This window comes from Athene noctua, chromosome 1 (genome assembly GCF_965140245.1).
Source record: "Athene noctua chromosome 1, bAthNoc1.hap1.1, whole genome shotgun sequence".
Classification (NCBI taxonomy): domain Eukaryota; kingdom Metazoa; phylum Chordata; class Aves; order Strigiformes; family Strigidae; genus Athene; species Athene noctua.
Window position 1 is genome coordinate 251,336,788 of NC_134037.1, and position 24,320 is coordinate 251,361,107.

The following is a 24,320-nucleotide window of genomic DNA, read 5'->3' on the forward strand; positions in this document are numbered from 1 at the left end:
AAGAAAGTTTTCTACTCTGAAGATTTTTTGTAAAAACGCATTTTGGGATAAGTGTCGCTAATGCTCCTCCTGCTCTCACCCCCCTTTTTCTCTAGAGTCTGTGCCAACCCTTGACATTTACACATCCAAATAATGAATTTTATCATTTTTTTCTAAAACTGTGATAATTTTACCTTTCAAATCACAAAATTTAGGAACAGATATTCTCATCTCTGAATTTCTCTACCTTTATCCATTTGCAGTACAAGGTTATTTAAGTGTATGTCTTTGACTGTATTACTTAATGCCAGAGACATTATTATTTCCTTCCCTTTCAGCTGATGCACATATTCAGTTAAAAATCAATTGTGTGCCACATCCGCAAACATACCCTCAGTCTTATTTCCTCTCGTTTATATTTTCCACTCTTTGCTTGGATAGTTAAACTTCCATTAATACCACTCAGGCCATATCAACGTTTTTTAAAAAGTTCCATCATTTCACAGTCCAATTGCCATCTGTGGCAAGATGACCTCCTACATAACATTCATAGAGCTATTTATTGTACAAAGCTATAACCTCAGTCTATAATGTCCCTTCACTCTTAATTTCATAAATAGATTTTGATAGCTGTCTCAAATGCCGCTCCAAATGCTTTTTGTTGGATCAGGTTAGGAAAGCTAAAGACATGATAGAATTAAATCTGGCCAGGGATGTCAAGGGCAACAAAAAAAAAGCTTCTATAGGTACATCAGTGATAAAAGGAAGAGTAGGGGAAATGTGGGCCCTCTCCAGAAGGAAGCAGGAAACCTGTTTATCTGGGTTATGAAGATAGATGAGGTACTCAACGATCTTTTTGCCTCAGTCTTCACCAGCAAGTGTTCCAGCCACACCAGCCAAGACACAGAAGGCAAAGGCAGGGACTGGGAGAAGGAAGAGTCCTGAGGGAACTGTCGGAAGTGCCCAGTGACTGGAAAGAGGGATATATAACCCCCATTTTTAAACGGGGCAAAAAGGAAGACCCGGGGAACTAGAAAATAAGGAGGTGATTGGTGACAGCCAACATGGCTTCACTAAGGGCAAATCATGCCTGACAAATCTGGTGGCCTTCTACAATGGGGTTACACCACTGATGGAGAAGGGAAGAGCAACTAACATCATCTATCTGGACTTGTGCAAAGCATCTGACACAGTCCTGCATGACATCCAAGTAGAGAGCAGTGATGAGTGGTGTTCTTCAGGGGTTGGTATTGGGACTTGTGCTGTTTAACATCTTTGTTGGTGACATGGACAGTGGGATTGAGTGCACCCTCAGACAAGTTTGCCAACATCACCAAGCTGTGTGGTGTGGTCAGCATGCTGGAGGGAAGGGATGTGCCATCCAGAGGGACCTGGACAGGCTTGAGAGGTGGGCCCGTGCAAACAAGGCCAAGTGCAAGGTCCTTCCTGCACATGGGTTGAGGCAATTCCAAGCACAAATATAGTTTGGGAGGAGGATGGATTGAAAGAGGAGAAGGACTTGGGGATGTTAGTTGATGAGAAGCTCAACATGACCTAGTAATGTACACTTGCAGCCCAGAAATCCAGATGTATCCTGGGCTGCATCAAAAGAAGCGTGACTAGCAGGTTGGGGGAGGTGATTCTCCCCCTCTACTCCATTTTTGTGAGTCCTCACCTAGAGTACTGTGTCCAACTCTGGGGCCCCCAACATAAGAAGGGCATGGACTTGTTGGAGCAAGTCCAGAGGAGGGACCCCACGCTGGCACAAGTGACAAGTGTGAGTAGTCCTCCCCCTGAGGAAGAATGAGTTGCAGAGACAAGAAGTGATGAACTGACCACAACCTCCATTCCCTGTGGCCCTGTTCCACTGAGTGGGGTTGAGAGAGATAAAATTGGGAGTAAAGTTAAGCCTGGGTAGCAGAGAAGGGTGGGGGCAAGGTATTTTTAAGATTTAGATTTCTTATTATCCTATTCTGATTTGATTGGAAATAAATTAATTTCCCCAAGTCAAGTCTGTTTTGCTCATGTGATGGTAATTGGTGAGTGATCTCTCCCTCCCCTTATCTCAATCCACGAGAGCTCAGGAAGGAAGTGATAGAGTAGCTTTGGTGGGCACCTGGCGTCAAACCAGGGTCAACCCACCACAAAGTACTACATCAACTTTAATTCAATTTCCTTTGCTTTTTCACCTTCAGCATGTACAAGATCATGTTAAGAGCAATGGACAGGTTTGTGTTTGGTATGTCTTTTGAATTTCCCTCTGATTGCCTGGTTTTCTTCTGAGAAATAAGAAACAACCATTGTATTAGAACTGTGTTAGGAAAAGTGTTCCTTGATTAATTTATCAGCAAATATATATGCCAGTATTTCTAAGTAACACTGCTTTTCCTAGTTTTACAGTATCAATACTTTAACATATAAGAAAATGCTTTTGGCTCTATTAGACAAAAAACCCAATACTGAGTCCTGAAGGAATAAATTCAGTGCAGTGGTATCTGCCTATCCTCCTTTGAATATATCAGGAATATCCCAGTTTATACAGGGGTAAAAGTCTACAATGTATTAATTTGGTCAAATGAAAAGAGATTTTTTTTTTTCCCTTAAATTTTATCGTTTATTATTTTTGTTATTACTAATGTTAGTATTTTTAAATTATTATCTGAAATTGTAAAAAAAACCAATAATCAAACACTGTGATTTTGCTTAGTATTAAGAGATATTATTTTTTCACTTATAACAGATAGCTTCTAGTTCCTCTAGGAAATTAAAATGAAGCAGTTTACAGCTTCAGTCAAAGCAAACATCATCCGCAATTTATTATTTCTGTGATTTGTCAAAAAAGCGCAATAAAATATTCAATAATTTATCATTCAACAAAATTCTTGTCTCTTTGCCTAAATATGGCTGCGTTCTCTCTGTCTCTCTTACATTCTTAACTTTTGAAGCTCAACCAGTTCCAGGTCCAGTTATTCCTTAGTTACTGTGTTCTAAGTAAGAAGAATCCTGTGCAATGTCAGCAAATAGTGTCTGTCAGCCATTTATATTTCTGGAAGTAACCACAGTTTCATTGATAGTAAGTAAAGCAAAGATTCCTTCAAAAATTGCAGGATCCTAGATGCAGTCAGTGCATTACTGGACATTAGGAAACCATGTATATTTGGGAAATTAAATTGAAAAAAACCCATAAATTGTATTTAAAAAAAAAAAAAAATTTCTCTTACTCCTTTATGCTCAAAGACTTTCACTCTTCTCATCTGAATTCCAGAACAAGTAAGATACAAGACAAATATATTTTGTGCTGAAAGGATTGCCGTTGAACAAATTTCCTTCATTTTAATAATTATGCAACATTGATAGTTATTACATAGTAAAATTATGAGTCTGGAAAAAATGCCAAGCAAGGCTTCTGTTTGTTGGGGTTTTTTTGGTAATAGCTTTTTAATTACTAGGGACGGGAGTTTTCCCAGTAGTCCAGAAAAAATCAATTAAAACTAATAAAAAAGAGAGGATGAGAGACAGCCTGTGTTTGAAGAGTAAAGTATCCTTGCTGCTTCCTCAAATGCTGAATTTGAAACAAAATTAGATGGATATTCATCTGACTGACTATTTTTACATATTTTCAAGGCTGGAACCTTTTATTCTGTTCATAAAATTTAAAAAAAAAAACCAAAACCCAAACCAAACACAAAACAACAAACAAAACGAACCCCAACAAACCATAAAAAATTATTTCAGTTAGAAAAATGTTATCAACATACTTTTAAGCACTGAGATGTTCATTAAAAAAATAGAAATGTCTGCCTAAGAAAGTTTTGCAGACAGAGTAAAATTGATTATAGACACTGAGATAGGAAATGGAGAATCATTCATTATTACTTTGTAGGGAGAATTTCAGTCCAGTCAGCAAAAAAATATTCTTTTAGAAATATTATTTTCTAAATAGAAACCCTCCTTTTTCAATGTTTTTACAAAAGTACTATAACATTAGTTTCCTTGTGTAATAGATATGTTACACTAAAAGCACAAAATTACATCATTTTCTTTGGGAAAATATTTTTTTCTGAAAAGTGTATTTATTTGTTTTCATTCAATAAGTTATTTTTTGCCTACTTATCCTTCAGAAGTAAGAAGACAATGTAAGTTGCTCCAAATTAAGTATAATATATCTCTTTAAAAAAAGACATAAGGTTTTAAACTAAAAATTTAAAAGGCATAAGGTTTTAAACTAAAAGAGCTAGATTCAAATTTGATCTAAGGAATAAAATTGTTCTATTATGTCCTTGAATGAGACCACAAATAATATGGTCAGAGTGACTCCAGTAGATGAAGAGATTTAGTTTCTTTGCTGGACATCAACAATGCAGATGTCGCTATTTGTTAAGTTGAATCCCTGCATTAATTTATTAATAAAAAGATTTACTGGACAGTTTATTAACGATGCTATGATTTTGAAATTATGATAGACATAAGTGGTGGAAAGGCTGAGTTTAGACAAACCTCTGTCATGGGCCTATTTCCACTCTGGTAAACATTTCTCCCCCATTCCATAATACTTCAGGGTACGTAGAGACTATATATTGCCTCTTAGAGGCAAGTATAACATTTGAAAGTAAGTGCTGGCTTTATTTCTTCATATTTTCATGACTCAGAGAGTGATAGAAAACCCATGCCTTTGGCTGTGCCTATCAGCCAAAGCATCCACCTCCTTAAATGAAAGGAGAACCTTTAATTTACCTGGTATTTCTAGCTGAGGTATTGTACAAGGCACTGAAGTACACAGTTGTTAAGGAAACAGACAGTGCCCTGCTGAGGCAATGAATGACAAAATAGATGGTCTAGTGCTCCACACAATACTACACTGTCCACTAGTAAGTTATTTTGTCATGCATTACTCGTGGACAGTGCCTGTATGAAATACAAGCAAGATCATTTCTGTATCTCTCTAAAGCATGTCATAAGCTCCAGTGACACCACACACACTCCTTGCTGTTAACAGTGGTGGCGCTTCTGAAACAAAAGGGGTGGGATAACGTCATGAGGATTTCTTACTAAAACTCGATTCCTTGCAAGCCTTTTCTGCAGTTTGAGGACACCAGTGATGGATGCAGTTTACAACAGGTCTCTGTTTCCTCTGATACTGAATATGAAAACAGTACTCTACAAGGCTGGCTCAGGGTGAGTTAAAAGATAACTTTACTCACTGGATACCCAGCACTATGTTAAAGTCACAAACTGGGCTGTAGCACGTTATGTAAAAAATTTGCCAGTTGTGCAGTTTGGATTTACACTGGCCACTCCCACCCCATTTTTAGAATGGCTAAAATGAGAGCCATTTCAACACCGTTGTTTAAAGTTCCTAGGTCATAAAAGCTTGTGTGATGCCTTTAGAGCAAAATTAAATAATTAAATGCTGTCAATCTAAAATTCACTTTGCTATTTTAGTCAGCTAAGACAAGTTTTCATATTATGAAAACTGTTCTCTACTGTTGCTTTGTGAAATAGCTGCTCAGTGAAAACCACAAAAATATGCAGCTTTACTGTGTTTAATGCAGGTTTCTACTAAATGTAGAGGTGCTGTATATAATGTATCTAGCTATGTATGCATTTGTCTGTACATATATATTTGAATATATATTCATACCTGCCATTAGTGATAAAATTCTTAAGATCAATATTTTAATTAAAATAGGTTTTGTCAAAGAATAAAAGATTTCTATATTATTTTAGTTCAAGGAATTAATAGCTATGTGTAGTTACAGTTTCAGAAGGAACAGTCTACGTTACTGTTTTAAATATTCTCATATTGTCAGGAACTTAGCAAGGTCTTAAAAAAATTACCAACAAATTAATCCTGGCTCATGTTTTCATTGGCTTTGCTTGAAATATGAATTGCTTTTATAATTGGGCACTGCCTATGTTGTTAGGGTAATGTAAATGTATTAGTGTATGCAATTGTTAATTGAATTCTTACACTCCAGGACAAACAGAAAAGCAAAATTTGTCCTTCTGTTGCCTTCTTGTAATATAAATTTTAAATAAATAAATAACCGTAAAAAAGAAAAAAACAAACCCCAAACCAGAAGCATTTTCAGCAGCAAATGTCTTAAATTCCCCAGTTTTCCTGTTGCTTCTACATTGTTTATAATGATTTGTGACACTGGTGGATAATACTACACAATAGATATTGCTCTCTCTTACTTAAAACAAAAACAGAAGCTAGGTTTGCTTCAGAATCAAAATATCTGTTGGGTTCATACTGTAGACTGTACTATACTGTAGACTGAATAATACACTAATGCATTAGAACCATATTGACTATCACTATTTGTGACTTACAAAATAAGTCTCTCTGTTTAAGAGAGTTCTATTTCTAAAACCATTCATCCCTTAATTCTCTATGCCACAAAGCATTGTGCATCACAACTATTTTTGGGAAAATGTACTTCAACCAAAAAATTAAGTTGCAAGTTTTCTTTGGGTGATGTTTTCAGAAGTTAGGGTCCTCTGGAGCAGAAGTCATATGTGTATTAGGCTAGTATTCAGCAAAACCAAGATCATTAGTGTGTTTCCAAGGTTTATTTCTCATGGCAATACTAGAGTTAGCTATAGTTTCTATTTATGAATTAGAAGAAATTCTGTTTACAAATCAGAAGAATTCATCATTCACTGCACCAGAGGACCACTCATCAACTGTTTAACTTTGAAGTGTCAGATTGGGGTTTGGCTCATTCTTCTTCATATATAATCCTTTTAATCAAGTTTTGCCAAAACCAAGACTGCAAGTCCTTAATAACACAGAGTAAAAACACATGTCAAACAGCCAGATTCAAAGATCATAGGAATGCCCAAGATGATGAGACTCAAACCTTGGGAAGTAAAAAAACCCTAAAAATATCACCATCAGAGTTGTCAAATTACTAAGAATTATCTTTTTTCATGTATTAAAAACTTCAGTTCCATGAACTGTACAATGCAGAGAAGTGTCTTTGACTTAGCTATACACTTGGCCTCATTCTGTGACAAAGTAAACCAAATGAAATACTGAAATTTTCTGATCAGACATGATTTTTTTTTTTTTTTTTTTTTTTTTTTTTGTGCCAGATAAAATTCTAAACACATTAAGGAAGATTTGGAAAAAAATATAGAATTTTCTACCTTCTGAACATTTTCAGTGAAACCAAATATTAACTTCAGAATTACTGGTCAAGTCAGTAGTAAAACCTCTTGTCTGAAGAGAAAAGTATATAAAAAAAACCAATTTAAAATTCCCTCCATAATAATGTCTCTTCCCCTTCCCTTCCCTTCCCTTCCCTTCCCTTCCCTTCCCTTCCCTTCCCATTTATAATCAGCACAGTATACATAAAGAGCAATGATCAATCAACATGTCTGATATCTTTGCTGCGATTTATAGTTCTTTAGTTTATTTACCTCTAGTGATACATTTAATCCTTATTTAAAAGTCTAAAATAATTCAGATGACTTGCCTCCTGGAAATGCTAGTCTCACTTATTTTCTTCAGCTCTCCAAAAATGGTCTAGATGAACTCCTATTTCTACACTCTCGATGTCTAAAATTAAGTGAGATAAATGATGCCTCTCAAGCATCTGAGTAGATCTTGCCAGTTTAGAGATGTCTAGATGACAGAATATAATATATTACATAATCCTATTTAAAAATGTGTTCAAGTCCTCAAAATGTTAATGTAATTTTCATCTTTAGTCATGTCAGACAACATCATCACTGTCAAAATCAATTCAGAGAATTCACTAGTGTGTTTTTCATGGCTTCCTGCACATACATCTGATTCGTCTTAGATTGTTCAGAAAGCCCATCGGCCTTTGGAAGCCATTGAGAGGATGAATTTACTCTCCAGTACACTCTTCGTGATCTTCAGGGCTGAGACCAGCAAAAGTCCTGGAAATCTTTAGATGTTACACCTTCTGTGTATTCCTTTCCTGCTCACTATCCTTACTTTTCCAAGAGTGGTCTTGGTCAAGTCCACAGTATCAAGCTGAGTGAGCCAGAAGGAATGGATACTGATGTTATAACTCCCATCACTAGCACAAACACTATTGGTGCTGGCAATGCTGGCTTATCTATATATTTTCCAACTAGTGGCTCTATTTATAGTGACACTTTCACTCATTAGTACGGCATGGAAGTAGCCACAAGGAATATATATGTATATTAGTGAAACATTAGTGTGAGGCTACATACTCATATACGAGTTCCCATGCATTCATACTGTTTCTGAGCATCGTCCTGAGACAATTTTGTCCTGTGACAATTAGTACTCTACAAGGTAATGCCCAGTCCTAAGACCCATTCTTGATAGGCTACCTCATACTGGAGGAGAGTTAGGTCAGAGGTGCTAGTGCAAATGTGCCTTGGCCATTATATTTATTAGGCTAGGAATAACCCAGAACTCTTTGGTAGTAGAACTAAAATGTCAGTTTTAATTAGCCCTAAATCTGAAATTGTTAAATTCACCTAAAAAAACCAAGAAGAGATGGATATTATGACTTGAGATAGAATAATAGTCCAGTAACTTTGACAAATACTCAGAAAATATTAACAATGGAAAATACATCAAGTGTAAATGTATTATACATGATGCTGCAGTATATTTTCAACAGAGGAGCCCAAGTATCTGTATTCTCCTAAAGTATCCAGATGGATTTACAGAGTATTGCATCAGAAAAATATAAAATTATTCTGAAAAGTTAACCAGAACCTGTATTTTACCTGTATTATGTACATACATAATGTATGTAATTTTTTTCAGTTCATGCTTGTTTATTTTCCATTTACTTCGAGTTCTCCGATTCACAAAACTGACATTTGATTCATACAGTAATATTTTTTGTACTTTAAGAGAAATCAATTAAATTATGATTTAGACTTTGCAGGGAGTTAATGGATAACAATTTAAAGAACTATTGCTGTGCTTCAAGTAACATCAAGTATCTTATTCTGCCTACATAACTTTTGTCTTCCTACTGCTTAAGCAGCTATTAGGAAGTGTTCCTGACACTGTCTTATGCTGCGTATCTGAAGAATTCCACCCCATTGCATCTGATCCAGATGTTTTACATTGGTTACCGTAACATTTAAGAGACAAGATAAAGCCATTACACAAAGTTAGTCCAGCTGCATTTGTTCAGAAAAAAAATCAAACCCAAGACAACAGATTCTAAACTGAAAAGCTATGAAAATCAGGATTAAAAACAAAGGCTCAGGGAACTTAGGAACAACATTCAGTCAAACTCAGCCTGGAATAATTGTGTATCTGAAGGTATTCAATATGCTAAAAGCAGCTGTGATCTAAATGGAAGATTAAGCCACACAGAAAAAAAAATGGTTATGATTAGATGCAAGCAGCAAAAGAGTGCCATAAGCAATACTTCCCATGCAGCAGGGCAGGGATACTGAGGTGTTTTAGCTGCAAAGCACCACTTTGGTGACTCAAAGCAGCCATAAACCTCATATGAATTCATCAGCCTGAACATACCAGGGGATCTGACCTTTTTGAATATGAAGCTGTTGCACATTGCAGTCTATTTGCTATTTAAACTTATGTGTGAGAAATTTAAGCATTTAGTATGATTTGCATTTTTCTTCACTTGAATTGGTATTGGCTTTATTTTGATCTACTGCAACAAATGTATAGCAGGAACAACAGAGCAAAAGCACCTGTTGCCTTATTTACTTAATATAAATGCAAACCCAACATGAGAAATTAAATAGTCCACTTACACAACACTTTTAAGGGTACAGTATAAAATAGATGATTAGTTTTCCTCGTGAAGAAATTAATCCCTATCTCATGACTGGCAACGTAAACACTCCCAAGAGACTATGAAGGGAAAGACCTTGATTAGATGCCTATTTGGTGTTTCTTCCACTGCTACATGATTGCTCTTGTCCACTTTATAAGTCTATTTATATCAGCACTGCATATGGCCATTAGTAACTTTTCATAGTTATAGTCAACCGCTAGCTCACTTGCATCTTTCACCTGCAATTATCTAAATCCTGATATTTAGCCTCTCTAGCTGTAACAAAAATATATACATTATGTATATGAATATTCTGGTTTACGATCCTTTCAAAATTAAATGTTCTCTTTAAAAGTACATCTAGCATATGGGCATAAGCACTGACGGCTTCATCATACCTGGGCACAGGTAAGCAGAAAGTATGATCATAACCAGGTCTGCTGAGTCCTAGTTAATAATGCAAGTGGAAATGGGGAATCCATGATCAGCAACTATCCTTGGTTTCCATATGGCAACACAAACAATTGACATCATGAATCACAGCTCATCCCCTCATTGTCTGGAGGAAAGATAAACATTTGCTGAATTGGAAACAGGGATTTTTCGAAGATGTACCAACAGAAAAGCCTTCCAAGAATTCTTGACTGTCTCTGAATGTTTTGATCTGTATTCTGTTGTTCTGAGGAATAATTATTTAACTTCTCTGTGAAAAAGAGGACCTTTTACTAGTAAGCTTCACACATGCTGACATTTCAGAAGGTTGCTATATTAGTCCTAGCATTCAGAGACATGGTTTATTGATTTGCCCACACTACTCTCCTTCAAATTACTGAACTACTCACCATTGTACTGATGCAAATAGCTAATAAGTAAGCAGAATGTAAAATTACTTTATTTAGGTTTAAAAGAAAATAAAGTTTTAATAGAGCCTGTACTATACCAGTTCTAGCCAGGTAGTAAATTTTGTTTGCAGTTTTTCAGGTTTTATGGACCAGTCTGACAACCCCAAATTAGTTGCAGCTTCATATTTCATGGAGCTTATACATTCAATTGTGAGGTGAAAATGCTGCTGTTCTTCCAGCAGTTCTTTACCACATTTGCATCTTCAAATCTCAATGTGCTGCTCCAGGAATTAAAGTTGTCCTTCACCTTCCCTTTATTTACTACAGGGTGTAATTCACTCCTAAGTTACATTTATGTGAATCAGGAAAGATTGTGGCAATAAGTGGAAATGCACCATGGAAAGAAGTATGGGCTACTGTTTATTCCTCAAGAAAGCATTTGTTATTAAGATTAATACCCTATTCTGACAAAGTGAGATAATAGACATTCTAAAGCATCGCCCCTGACATTAGCTTTTAAAGGCATGTACAGACTACCGTAAAGGATGGAAACATTATGCAGGGTATTACAGATATTCCACAAGAGCTGTGGAGTATTCTGTTACAGTAGCTTCATAATACATATAATCTGAAAAACTTTGACTGTAAAGCATCCTACTACAGTGAGGATCTTTTTTTTTTTATCAAAAACCTCAAAAGAGGTTTTGGTCAACTTACTCTGTTTGCTTTTGTTTACCGGGCATAGAATTTAAAAGTTTTCTTTTGCTCCGGGAACTATAATAGATTGACTACTGAAATACCGGTACAGTGTGTGCAATACAAAGATAATCACAAGAATAGAGGCAACATTGGAACATTTCCCTGTTGTCCAAACTGTCACAGAATAATAGCAAAAGCAGTGATTAGTTACACCTGGACCATTTTCTCTGAAGGTAGTCATTATGCTACAGCACACATTTAAGACTTCTTTTGATGAGAAAGAGTGTTTTTCAGTCTCTTTAGATCCTCCATATAGTTTTTTTAATTTGAGAATTTTTGCATTTTCTCTTAAACAAACTAGAAATTTTACTAAGAATGATCTCTGTAAAATACTTCATTTTCCATATAACATAAAAAAACCCCGGACCAACCTCACTGTGGTTTTATGGGAAAATATGTTTTATGGAAAAATTAAAAAAAAAATCACCTGACTATTTTAATACATGAAAACAAAATTATTGTAGAGATCTGGAACTATTAAGGTTCTTCAACAGAAGCCATCTAGCTGAGTTTCTGAAAACCAAATGACTACAGACATACCTTCTTGATAATTTGGAAATACCTGGACGGAAACACTTACAAAACATTCAGAAATTCCTTTTTTCTAGCTTCTTGGAAATTGTGTGTGTCCTGCAGAATTCAGCTCAGCAGCTCTTGGCACTATGGGGATGTCAGGTCCAGTAGAGGAATGAGTACTCAGAAGAGCACATTGATGGCTATGAGACTCCCAAGAGCATGCAGACTCGGCATCAACCTGTCCTTTTGCATTGTGTGTGGGCTTGGCAGTTCTGAAGTGACAGAGCTGATGGTGGGCAAATTTATCCAAAGTGGGTTTTATAGCTTAGGCTGCAGTCCTTGTGGCCTCAGGGGGTGGATATCATACCTGAAATAGTCACTTCAGAGCAAGTTCGAGTGCATCTACAGTATACTCTAGTCATTTCTATGACCGCAGTTCTGAAGTGCTTTTATTTTTATCCATTGCACCAAGTTTTTATGCTTTGCTTATAAATGGCAGGGCAAACAAAACCCTACCTCATCCATGGTTGTTAGGTGCTCTAATTACTTACTTCAGATGACATGATTCTTCCAGAAAACTTTTAGAATACCTTTAAAAGCTCTCAACAGCTTAGAGCTGAAAGCCAAATGTATAGGTTATAATTCATTTACACTTCGTAAATCTTTGTAACTTCTCAATAGGTGCCACAAATCATATCAGTATAGTGTGGTCTCACTTAAGCTTCATAAGAAATGCAATCTAAAATCTTCCAAGTAGGAAATTCTGGGGTTTATTTCATTGGCATAATTCCAACCTGTAACTTCTCCTCTTTGAGTCCTGATCATTAGCCGGCTTCTCCAGAGAGAAGTCCACATACTCCACCTGTTCCATGTCTAAGAATCAAATATAGCTTTAGTGTTTTATTTGTATTCAGTTCTTCTATGTTACAAACTCCTATGTTCATTTAAACTCTAAGGTTCTGGGTTTTTGGGTGCTCTGTAACAGCCAGCAAGCAGTGGGTGAGTGTATACATAGAGAGATTTAAGTTCCTAATTACAGAGAGAGGAAATGTATGAAGAATATTTCTTTAATGCTATTTTTATCTAAGAGATTTATAGGATCCCTTTCTACTAAGCATTATGGTAACCATTAATTATATTATAAAGTGGGTTTTTTTCCTATAAAATCCTTTGTGCTTAACTTCCTAATGCTTGAACACTGGTTTTCAACCCTCATGTAGTTTCAGTGTAACATACAGAAATAAACTTCTGTGATACAATAGATTGATCCCATATTATGTCACTGGTTTCTCATCTAGTTTCTTTTGGAATATTATTGATTTTCAGTGATTTTGTGTGTACCCGTGCAACTGTAAAGCCAAGCGAGGCTATATAAAATAGACATCTTATTGGTTTTAACCCTCCACTATATTTTCATCTTTATCTTACTTTTCATTTTGTTTTAAATGTGGCCATCCTCTGTGATAATATTTATCATTTTTTTTTTTATTATTTTTCTTTTCAATGAAGGCAACTAGTTTTTCATAAACTCAAACTGAGATGGGTGTCAGTTAAACCAAAATTAAGTCATGTAAATATGGATATACAGCAAGTGAGGTAACTAAAAACAAACAAGCAAGTTATATTTATGGTAGTGAAGGCAGAGCAGTTCTCTGTCTGTCTCTCTGTCACCACCCTGGCAAATCTTCTGTGTTCGTGGGTTCTGTTTTTCTGTGGGAAGGTCTACATATTCACTTATGACAGTAATTACCCAGAAATCTGGACCACTTTAGATAATCTTTATGTAAACAGTATGGAATGCACTGAGCTAAAGCCAATTCCAGTTTACTGAAGGCTGAGGAAGAAATACGGGGCTTCATGATTTATTGTCATTAAAAGTGTCTCTAATTGCATTTGAACAATTTTCACCTACTTTGAAAAATGGAGTAGAAAGCATTTGGGTCTAAATCTACTATGTGTTTATGCTTTGTAAATACTCAGCAATACTCACAGAAGGTGTACATGAGAAAGGAGGGTGAATATTATATAAATTAATTTAGTCCTAAAGGTACTGTGTTCATGCTTGCAAGTAATTTACATGTGTTGTATAGAAAATTTACTGCACAATAAAAGTAACACGAGGTTTTTCTCAAATGTTTAGGTACTGTTATCCTACCACTGAGATAGTTACAAAAAAATAATTCTCAAAAACTTCTATTACCGTATGTGGATTTTTTCCCTTTTTTAAAGTTGTTCTCAGGAGAAAATGGAAAAAAAAAATAAAGATAACCCCTATTTTAATTCTGCTCTTTGGGAAAAAAAAAAAAAAAAAAAATTACTATGTATGTATAGAGCATTGTAAGCCTCATTATGTAATTTCCCTTCTATTTTTAATTCTCATAATTTGCCTGCATTTCATAAGGTGCTCTGGAATTGAGCCAGTAAAGAATGCAATAACATGCTTTGCTTTAACATGAGCAAAGTCTTCTGCATATACTGCCTTTGAGATATCTTTTAAAATTACTTCCATGGGGAGCCAGTGAAAACATATCCAGTCAGTGCATGCATCGTCACTTTGTGCAGGCAAAGAGAGAGCAAAGAGCAGTGCCACCAGCAGCTCCACAGCTGTCACAGGCTGTCCATCCCTGGAGGGGCCAGGCATAGGGTCCTCTGTCAGGAGTGTCACAATCAGCATGATTTTAATAAATTAAGTGAAAGTAATGTTTGTGTGCCATGTGAATAATCAGAATTTATATGACGTTTTACAACATTAGAACCAAATATCTCTGACCACAATGATTTCACATTACAACTTCATACAACTAAAATATTCTGAAAGGAGAGAAAAATGCTCATAATATCATGGAAAATACTGAAATAAATATAGGCAACATATCCAAATTTTTAAGTACCCTTTCCTTGTAGAAGAGCTTAATCAATAAGTGGGTATATGCTTCTTCTGAAGTTCAAAAATTTTCAAACAGGAACTATAGCTCAAAAACAGTGCTGGAGTCGAGTATACGAAATAAGACAAATTATTCCATACAATACTTACATATAATTACAGATCAACCCAAAAAGTAGGCTACCTTAAACATAGGTCATGATTATCAAAGTACACAATGGTTTTAAAATGCAACTAGACTTTTTTATGATGGGAAAAGCATTAAGCCAAAGTAAGAGGGTGAAATTACATCAGACTTATTTGAGACCACAAGCCAAAAGCAAACATAAATTAGTATGGCAAAGTTTTGTGACTAAGAGATTGTATTTCTTAGACTTCTGAAGAATGATTCAGTTTTATGGACAAAGTATTTTTAATAACTTCTGTGTGGAAATACACTTTAATTACTTCCTGAAATGAGTCAGATTGTATATAACAGGACTTCAAATAGGTGTTCCAAATCTGTATACAGGCCCTCAGTAAAAACAGTCCTTGGTGGAAATAAAGCCATCTTCACCTTTTCAACTAATGAAGGAAAGATCTAACTATATTCCCTCTATTAAGTAATGAGAATGCAACATTTCATTATTTTTGCTATACATGATAAGCAGTACATTTGAAGGCATACAATTGCGTTCTTTTCCCTGTAAGTCTAGAGGCGGTTGGATTTTTTTTTTTCTATTTTTTTAAGTTCAGTTATTTATCTGTCACTAAAAACATGTTTCATATACATTTCAGGCCACTGTTCCCCAATGTTGGATCAGAAAAGCCTTTCTAGAACTGTCTGCAGCAAAGTTCATGAGGTTCTTATGTGATTTGCTCAATACTTTTTAAAAATAACGAGGTCTTAGTGTTTTATTAACCACATTCAAGTAGCATTTATATGTTTACAAGGAAAACTACTCAGTCCTTTCTTGCTTAAATATAGCAAGGGAGTTGACCCATTGTCATCCATTGACTTCAGTGGGCTCATAAAAATAACAGAAGCCAACATCTCCTATAACAATTCACAAAGAAGAAAGGACTTAAGGATCATTTTGAAACAGTACAATTCCTTATGACAGAAGAGATGCTTTTCAGAATGGCACTTTGTTGCTGTACAGTTGGCACCAGAATTCCAGTTCTGCAGTTGTTAACATAGCACTGATGTAGAAGAACATAGAAGTTATGGGATAGCAACTGAGTCCTTTGAGAAAATGAGGATAACAACATCAAACAATCAAAAAAATGCCAGCACTTCACTGAAACTGTTAAAGTAGATATGACAGAGGTAAAAAGATGCTGAGTTAGAATCAGTATTTATTCATGTTGGATTGAAAATGTTTTTCTCCTCCCCCTCCACCCCCAGTAACCTGTTTGGTAGAACCATGTTTTAAAGAGCATTTAATAGTAATTTCTAAAATAATAATCAGTACACTCTGTGCTGAAGGTTAATCCTTTGGGTATTAATTTAGCTTTATCACAAAGCAGACAGAGTGTCTGTATTCATCTCACTGCACTTAACATATTACCAAATCAAGGTCTCTATAGGCAAAAATAGCTTTACTTCAAAACAGTGGAGCTTAGTTGATGCAAAAGTAAATACAGTGTTTATTGCAACTGCTTCAGTACACAGCACAAGAATATGCATTTAGTACTTAAAGTGAATCATCTGAATCCTTTGAGGAGTACAGGCTCTCCAGCTCTGCTGTTTATTTATACATGCCATATATTCTGCAAATTTCTGTTGGCATCCAGAAAATTCAGTTTCATACTAAAATAGCCTCTGATACTCAATCTTTTAAAAATTGCAGTCAAATACCCTGTTAAAATATAAAGCTTTATACAGTATATTAAATTACAAAAAGCTATCTACTTAACTAACTAAAAATATTTTCTAAGTTGTAATTAATATCATTTTACAACTCTAAAAAGACCATTCCTATTATTAAAAATAAAAATAGGTAGCTGCACTCACTAAAGAAACCTTACTTTTAGTCATGACTTTATCTGTACAGATCATTGTTCTTGTTTAAATGTGTTTCAATACACGTTGCTCATTGCAAAAGTGAGGATTTACATAGCCATATGTTAGAGTGCTTTATTACAAAGTATTAACATATACAGGGTGATCAAAGTCATGTAACTTCCCTCAGACTCATTGGAAACATTTCCCAAAATCACCATGAAACACTGAATGAATAGCTAAAAAAATGCCAGTGTTTATATGGACAACTATTCTGTGACAAACAGGCTCATCTTGTCATTACCTATTATTAAGCATTCACAGGCATATGAGGTTTTTCATCAACCATGACCGGATTGGTACAAAACAATAAATAAATATATGAAATGCTATGGTGGTATCATGATGTTTACCTGTGTTAATGTGGTCACTTGGAATATGGTCAAATGCTAGACCTGTCCCAGCTCCTCCTTAGCAGGTAGTGTTCCCATTAGCAATGCAGTACAGCAGAAGGACAGCAACAGCTTAGCAGGGGGAAATTCAGTGTCTGTGATACAATTACTGCACTACTGATTACTTCAGACTTTGGCGAGTTAATCCTTGGGGTATTAATTTACTGTTCTGACTGTACAAAACAGATCCTAGTGCTTTACCCCTTTGAGGGTTGTTGCTGTAATTATTCCATATGGCACCACCAGTAAGGTTTTCCTATGCTACTTTCCAGATAACCAGATTTTAGGATATTTTCAAGTCAGTCAGCTAATGAAAAAGAACTTTGTGCTGCTTTCGATCACCGCACAATACAGCAATCCTATTCTGAGGAGAATCTAATTAAATTAGGAAGATACTTCCTTATTTCAAAAAGTCTTTCTGAAAGTAAGTTCTGAACTATTATTCTGATCAAACAGAAATCTGGTTTTATATATACTGATATAGGTACAGGTTTATCAACATGTATTATGATTAGAAAGAAAATTTTAAAACATTTTATTCAAAAATAATGAACTGGGCTATCTGAACAAGTCGGAATGCTCCAACACTATTTTTCTGAAACTAAAATTGGAAAAAAATATATTTTTAAAAAAAAAATCCTGCTTTGGTAAATAAAGTGTACTGATTTCATAATAGTTTTATATCTTAGTGTCAAAGTTTTCAGTAACAATTGATATCTACTTGGATTTAGTTACAACTTGGAAAGTAAAAAACACTATCAGAAGTAAAATTAACATAAATTCAGTCTCTAAAGGTGGAAACTCCAAGGCAAGGATGATACCTACTGACTATAAAGTTAATCTTGAATTTGACACATTTATTCTATTTTCTTCTCTGTTACAGTATTTTATTTCAGTGCTACATTTCTCTTCATGTAAGGGGAAAGTAAAGAACAGAGAAGAAACACTTTCCAGAGCTCTTTGTCAAGATCTTTCCTGATAGAGTCCTAAATAACCTAATTAAGCTTGAGAGAGGGCAGTATTGTCAAGGATTAAAGGCTGTCTAGGGGTATCACATCGAAGTTTGCAATTGAAAAAACATTTTTCCCTATGATAAAGGTCAACAGTACACATCTTAAAGTCTCAGGAAGAGAATATTAATTTATCTTGTTTATATTATCTTAGCACTAAGAAGCAAAATTTTGCAATGAGACAGCATTTACTTAGATTTTGGGAGTACTTGTAAAGATTTCATATCTTCACCAAATTAGCAAATAGGTAAACTAAACGTTTCAGACTAAATGTTTAACTGAAGAAATTGACCACAGCATCATTTTAGAAAATCCACTTAAGATCTCTTTGCAAATTCTAAATAATAATAATAAAAGACAAAAATAGTTTTTATTAAATAAGTAAGATAATAAGCAATCTGAAGCATATGTTAATGCCTCCATATGAATCAATGCTGCAGACTCATTTGGTTATGTTACCTGAAGTATCCATAAGACCCTCTTCTTACAGAAGGAAGAGAGGAATACAGAGAAGAGCACTGAGGCTGACTGAAAACATGGAGCTCTTGCACAAGAAGGACCAGCATGATAAAAACTGTGATAATATAGATTACTTAAATTGTAATAAAAAAAAAAAGAAGTATATAAATATAATTATTAGATTGGTTGACTTACACAGCTGTTCTTATTACTATTATTACCACTGAATGGAGTCCATGAAAGTCACTTTACGATTATACACTATAAGCCTGGATGGAATTTCACAGCTTCTTGTCTGACCAGTTTGAAAGGTTTTTACTGCTTTCTTTTCAGGCTGCAAAGTAGCTCCTTCAGGTTTACCCACTGCTGACAAGCTTTTGATAATACTGCTCATTTGTTCTTTGTGGCTCATCTGAACTGTTCCTTCCTTTTACATATCAGAACATTGTTGTGTTGATGAATACAAGCAGCCCCTTTGATCTGTGGGCATTTTTTAAAGCAGTCAGTAAATGGCTACATAGCAGTTAAGTAGTAATTTCTGTTTTGAAATTTTCTTCTTTAAAGCAAAGCAGTGCTTTAGAGAAATATCCTCTCTCAATTTTTGTTTTTAATTACAATTTACAGATGTACCTTAACATTATCATTGTGCATTTCCAACAGCATTGAACTACTATTAAAAAAAGTCATACCTGCAAAATAATTTGCTCTTGCCATTGTTCGCAGTGTTTCAAAGTGGCATTATTTAACCAAATATAGCTCTCCACATGTCACACCTAAGCAAGTAATTTTTGTATCAGTTTGTAGTCAAGGAAGAGAAAAGGACAATTCTTAGGTGGGAATTATATCATCTTAAAGAAGACATCCAAATTCCATCAAATGCATCCAGCTATAAAAGCAGCTGTTTCTCTCCCTTGACTATAAAGGGAAGCTGATTAGCAATGTCTGCTTGGCTCAGACATTGATGTCTACACTGCACATTTCTAAGACGAGCTGACATAAATCCCTGGATTCTGCTTTCCTTTAACCTCTGGGCTCTTTCATTTGAGTATCATTTCAATACATCACCTGTACCACTGGAAAGATTCCAAAGCCTTAGTATTCCTCCCTGAATTTCGTATTACTGGCATTTCAAGCACCGGTTTAAGAAGCTGCTAAAAAGCAACTATGGCCTTAAGGAATCAAAAATAATTCCCTCTCAATATTCACTGAAGAAAATGAATGCCAAATCCAAATTCTGATCTCTTATGTGATAGAAACAATACAGGGCTGCCTCGTCAGCCTTGAGCTCTCTCTTATAAAACACCAGGGTGGAGATTTAGTAATCAGAAAAAACATTTTCATGCCTGAGTGACATTACTTTGTTGCATTTGCCCTTCAAGTCCTCCCAAAGCAAAAAGTTCTCAATGCCTTCAATCTATGATTGGAATCAGAATTTATAATGCTTAGGGCATGGTGAATTTAAGCAAAATTTGATTCACAATTTAAAAGTAAAGTGATAATAAAAAGTATGCGATTATTCCATTCAAGTAAATCCATCTTAAAATAAGCTAAATACACTTAAATATGCTACTGTATGTCAGTCATTTACCTAGCTGCAAACACAATTAACAGCTGGATCAATAATTTTCAAACTCTCAGTTTAAAATAAGTGAATGTAGTCTTTAGACAAAAGCTGAGTGTTCCTCAAATATCTTAATATGTTACATTGCAAGTTGAACTAGGCTTTATATTCTGAAGCAAAATATGGCCAAAATCAAACACCATTATGCCAGATGCACAAGGTCTGTGTATGTTACCAATTATGTGACAGAACATGCCACAGGCCATTTGTTTTACTGAGGATGACTGAAATGATATAACCAGAAAGGCAATTCATTACTGTAGTTTAGAAACTTTACTTCAATCCAGTCAATATTTGGGTTCTAATTTTCTCTTTCTGCATGCACAAATTGAAGTCTCAACAGGTATTAATATAATTTTGTTACAGATAGGTGTGGATGAGATCTATAGATTAAGTGTATTCAGTAATACTCAGAAATGCTGTACATTCTAAAGCTTTGTGAGGCTCTCAGGTGAGAAAACAGTCAAGTGCAAATATTATTAGTTTCACAGGAAAACAAATCTCCAGATTCACAGTTTGGCAAATTCCAATATCTAATATGTGATATTAAGTGTAGGAAGGAGCATAAGAAAAATAATCAGATGATGATAGTCTGTTCCTGGGTATCTACCTGACCTCTGTAAGAGAATGCCTTAAACCTTGAAATACAAAACTTAATATACCTTCCAAAGTTCTGATAATTATGATAAATCTGTTAGATACATTTATATCTATATAATTACTCACTTCTCTTTTGAATCATCTTCAATTTGTGGTCTCAATGATCATAGAATCATAAAATGGTTTTATTTGGAAGGCACCTTAAAGATCATCCAGTTCCACCCCCCCTGCCACGGTCAGGGACACCTTCCACTAGACCAGGTTGCTCAAAGCCCCGTCCAACCTGGCCTTGATACTCAATAGCAGTGTGTTTCACAATCTTACATGTTTCACAAATGATTAAACACCAGACCAATTTACCAAGTGACCTTCAGTGACTGAATACTGTAATTTAGTTGAAAATATTGTCATGTTAATATGTAATGAGATAGGAAAACAAAACCTCTCATCTTTCTGTTTTTCAGTCCATAATACACTAACATCATGTCCACTTCTGACTTCTAAGGCCAGCTGTTTTTGTGAAAGACAGTCCACTCTCATTTTCATCTCCATTCCCCCATTCCTCTCTACCGCATTCTTCTTTCATATAATGGCTTTGATGATTTTTTGTCTACAGCTTTACCAAGAGTAGACTCCTACTTACCTTAAATTCAATTCTCCAAATTCAATAAAAGCTTTGCTTTTTAATAAAAGCCCATGAACCGGCCTCTTTTGAGGGATCTCAGGTGCTCATGTCCAACACAGAATAATAGATGGGACTGAATGATAAAAACAGGTATAACTGATTAAATTCCTATAAGATACTTTTCATTCAGAGCATGCTGTCTTCCTCCATACCTTTCCCTTTACAACAGTTTATTCTCATATAATTTCAATTTTTGAACATCCTACAGTCGTAGCCACTTATTTCAATGAGATTCAATAATATATGAGTGACATGATTGTGTGCATAGAACTGTAGGGGAGGAAAAAAAAGGAAAGAAACTGAATTTCACTTCTCTTGACAGCATCATTATTATAACCATTTACTGACCTGACTCCAATAATAATAAAAAATATACTTTCATATTGGTGAGAATATACATCTTTCCAATGTCAACAAAGTAGTATTGTGTTTAGCACACTCTAAAAGTTTAAACATTTGTTTTAAATCCATGGAAGAAATGAATATAGGGCTGATCCTTTGAGAACGGGAATACCTTATCTTTACTGCAATGCACTAACAAACGTAGATTGATTCATATAGAACAACCATTTTGCAGTGAGTCGACTGCTATTGTGTCTTGTCCTGTTCATTGCAATCACTTGGCTCTTTTAAGACTTCAAGAGAAATGTACTACACCAGAACGTCTTGATTATATAAAAAAAAAAATAATTACCTGGCCCAAAATGAACAACTATGCCTAGTTTAGAAAGGATTTTCGGTACAATTCAAACCGCATGCATGTCATGGAACAGATTATTACTGACATTGAGATGGCCTGTTCTTTAACTGGCTCAGTGGAGATCTAAGCATGCTTCCCATCAGAATGACAGGTACAGGCTGTCCAAATGTGCATGAGTTGACTACAGTGAGTGGATTAAAAATAGCAAGGATGGAAGAATAGACAATAAGGAAAGTGGAGAGAATATGGAAAACACTTATAAGAAATTCAACATAATTTACCTATATGGAATGTCTCAAACACTTCTGAAATGCAAAATGTTCGAGGCAATTTCTTCTAAAGTAAAAACTAATAATCATTTCACTACAGATTTCAAGCCTGAAGGCAACAGAATCACAGATATTCATGCACAGTATGTGAGGGAAATATTGGAACTTTTGGGAAAAAAAGAAATGCACTTTTATAGGTTTTTAATCCCATGCTCATGACAAATATCTAAAAATATGTATTACTTAATTGGTATGCAAAGAAAAACCACTTTTATCTTATTCCATCTTCAAAACTCATCTTAATTTTCAGTGCATGTCCATTCTGGAGAAATTTGCTGGATGGCACGCACAATGCATTCAGGTACTGCTATGGATGACTGTGAAGTGTGTGTACAGATAGTGTCTGTTATACTGTTTTTGTCACTTCTCCCAAGATCACTTTATAGGGACTGCTTGTGTCTATCTATTTATATATACCTTTTACAGGTTACTTTTACCAATAGAGTGTCATTCATCTCAGTTACTGCCAGGTCACTATTCCTCATATTATGGAAAGAAATAGTACAGAAAACTTCATTAGGGTGATTTGCAGCTGGTGGTGTTTATAGTGATGAGATGAGTTTAACAAAAAGTTATTTCAGTGCCCAATCTGGAATGAGTTACAAAATGTCTATACTAAATTATCATTGTTCTGCTTGTATCTCGTGCTGGCCATGAGCCAGCTCCAATACAGAAACTGCATGACTACATTGTGAAACACTAAGTCCCAGATAATATACCGTGACTCTCCTCAGGAATTAACAACTCAGGTGTAGTGACCTAACTAGCATCATCACATAGCATTTTGTTAGTTTGAAACATTGGTAAATTACATCCACATTTCTCCTTAACTGACTGCATTATTAGTAATTTTGGTTTCTAAGTCTGCTTGTTACCCTAATTCATGGGTAAACTGGGTGTTCTCAATCAAAACTAAAGTAAAACAACAAAGAAAAGAAGATCTCTTCTGCAGTGTTTCTTCTTCTTTACAGGGGAGTCATGTTTTAGCTTCCCTAGTAAAGTCTGTTCTTCCTAGTCGAAGTGTTTCTGCCATCTATAGTGTAACTGAATTGAGGACACCAGTTCCAATTTTGCCAACAGGCCTCCTTTCAAGGTTAAAGGGCTGAGAACGAATTAATTTCCACTTTTCCCTTATCTTTCTTTCACTAAAAAAACCCAACCAACCAAACAAATGAAAGACAGTGGTAAAGGTGATTTGTTCATTAGAGTTTAGCAGAACATTTCTTCAGCTTGAAAACAAATTCCTCTTTGCACAGTTTGATGTGCCTTCCACAAGGCCAGGGAGGTGAGGACAGCTTTTACCTCTAAAAGCTTGAAGGAGGTCAAAAGGAGCAAACTAGCAGTTGAAAAATTGAAAATTTGTTTGAGAAGAGAAAGAAAGAAAGAAGTTCCTTCCCCGTTACATCAGTGCCCTGCAGGAATTAATTTGAGTGGTTGTGTTGCCTGTGTTTTTGAGACTTTCTCCCTATCCACAACATGAAAGTTTTTCAATAATCATGTGCATTAATGTACTGTCAGCATGGTTACTTTTTTGCCTTCCAAAACTATCTAGATTCTTCAATAGCAAAATCTCTAGAAGCTTTGAACACCAGTTCTACTCTGAAAAGTAACTCCAGCAAAAAGCATCTCAGTATTACACTCTTGTCCCTTGATGATACATCCATTAGCTCTGCTCTATTTACAAGCAAATTAACGTCTCTCTCAAAAAACCCCAACATATC

At 35.2% G+C, this 24,320-nt stretch overlaps 1 protein-coding gene across 8 annotated transcripts in view; it reads right to left on the reverse strand.

Moving 5' to 3' along the window:
* CNTN5 (contactin 5) overlaps nt 1–24,320 on the reverse strand; it is a 670,135-nt gene that overhangs the window by 539,139 nt on the left and 106,676 nt on the right. The window contains exon 1 of one of the 8 annotated variants that reach the window (XM_074916750.1): nt 17,157–17,232. The exons of 6 other annotated variants lie outside the window; for them this stretch is intronic. The gene's annotated coding sequence lies outside the window, so the exon portion shown is untranslated. Of the gene's footprint in view, nt 1–17,156; nt 17,233–24,320 lie in introns of those variants that run through there. One more of the 8 variants, XM_074916778.1, reaches the window with a different exon arrangement.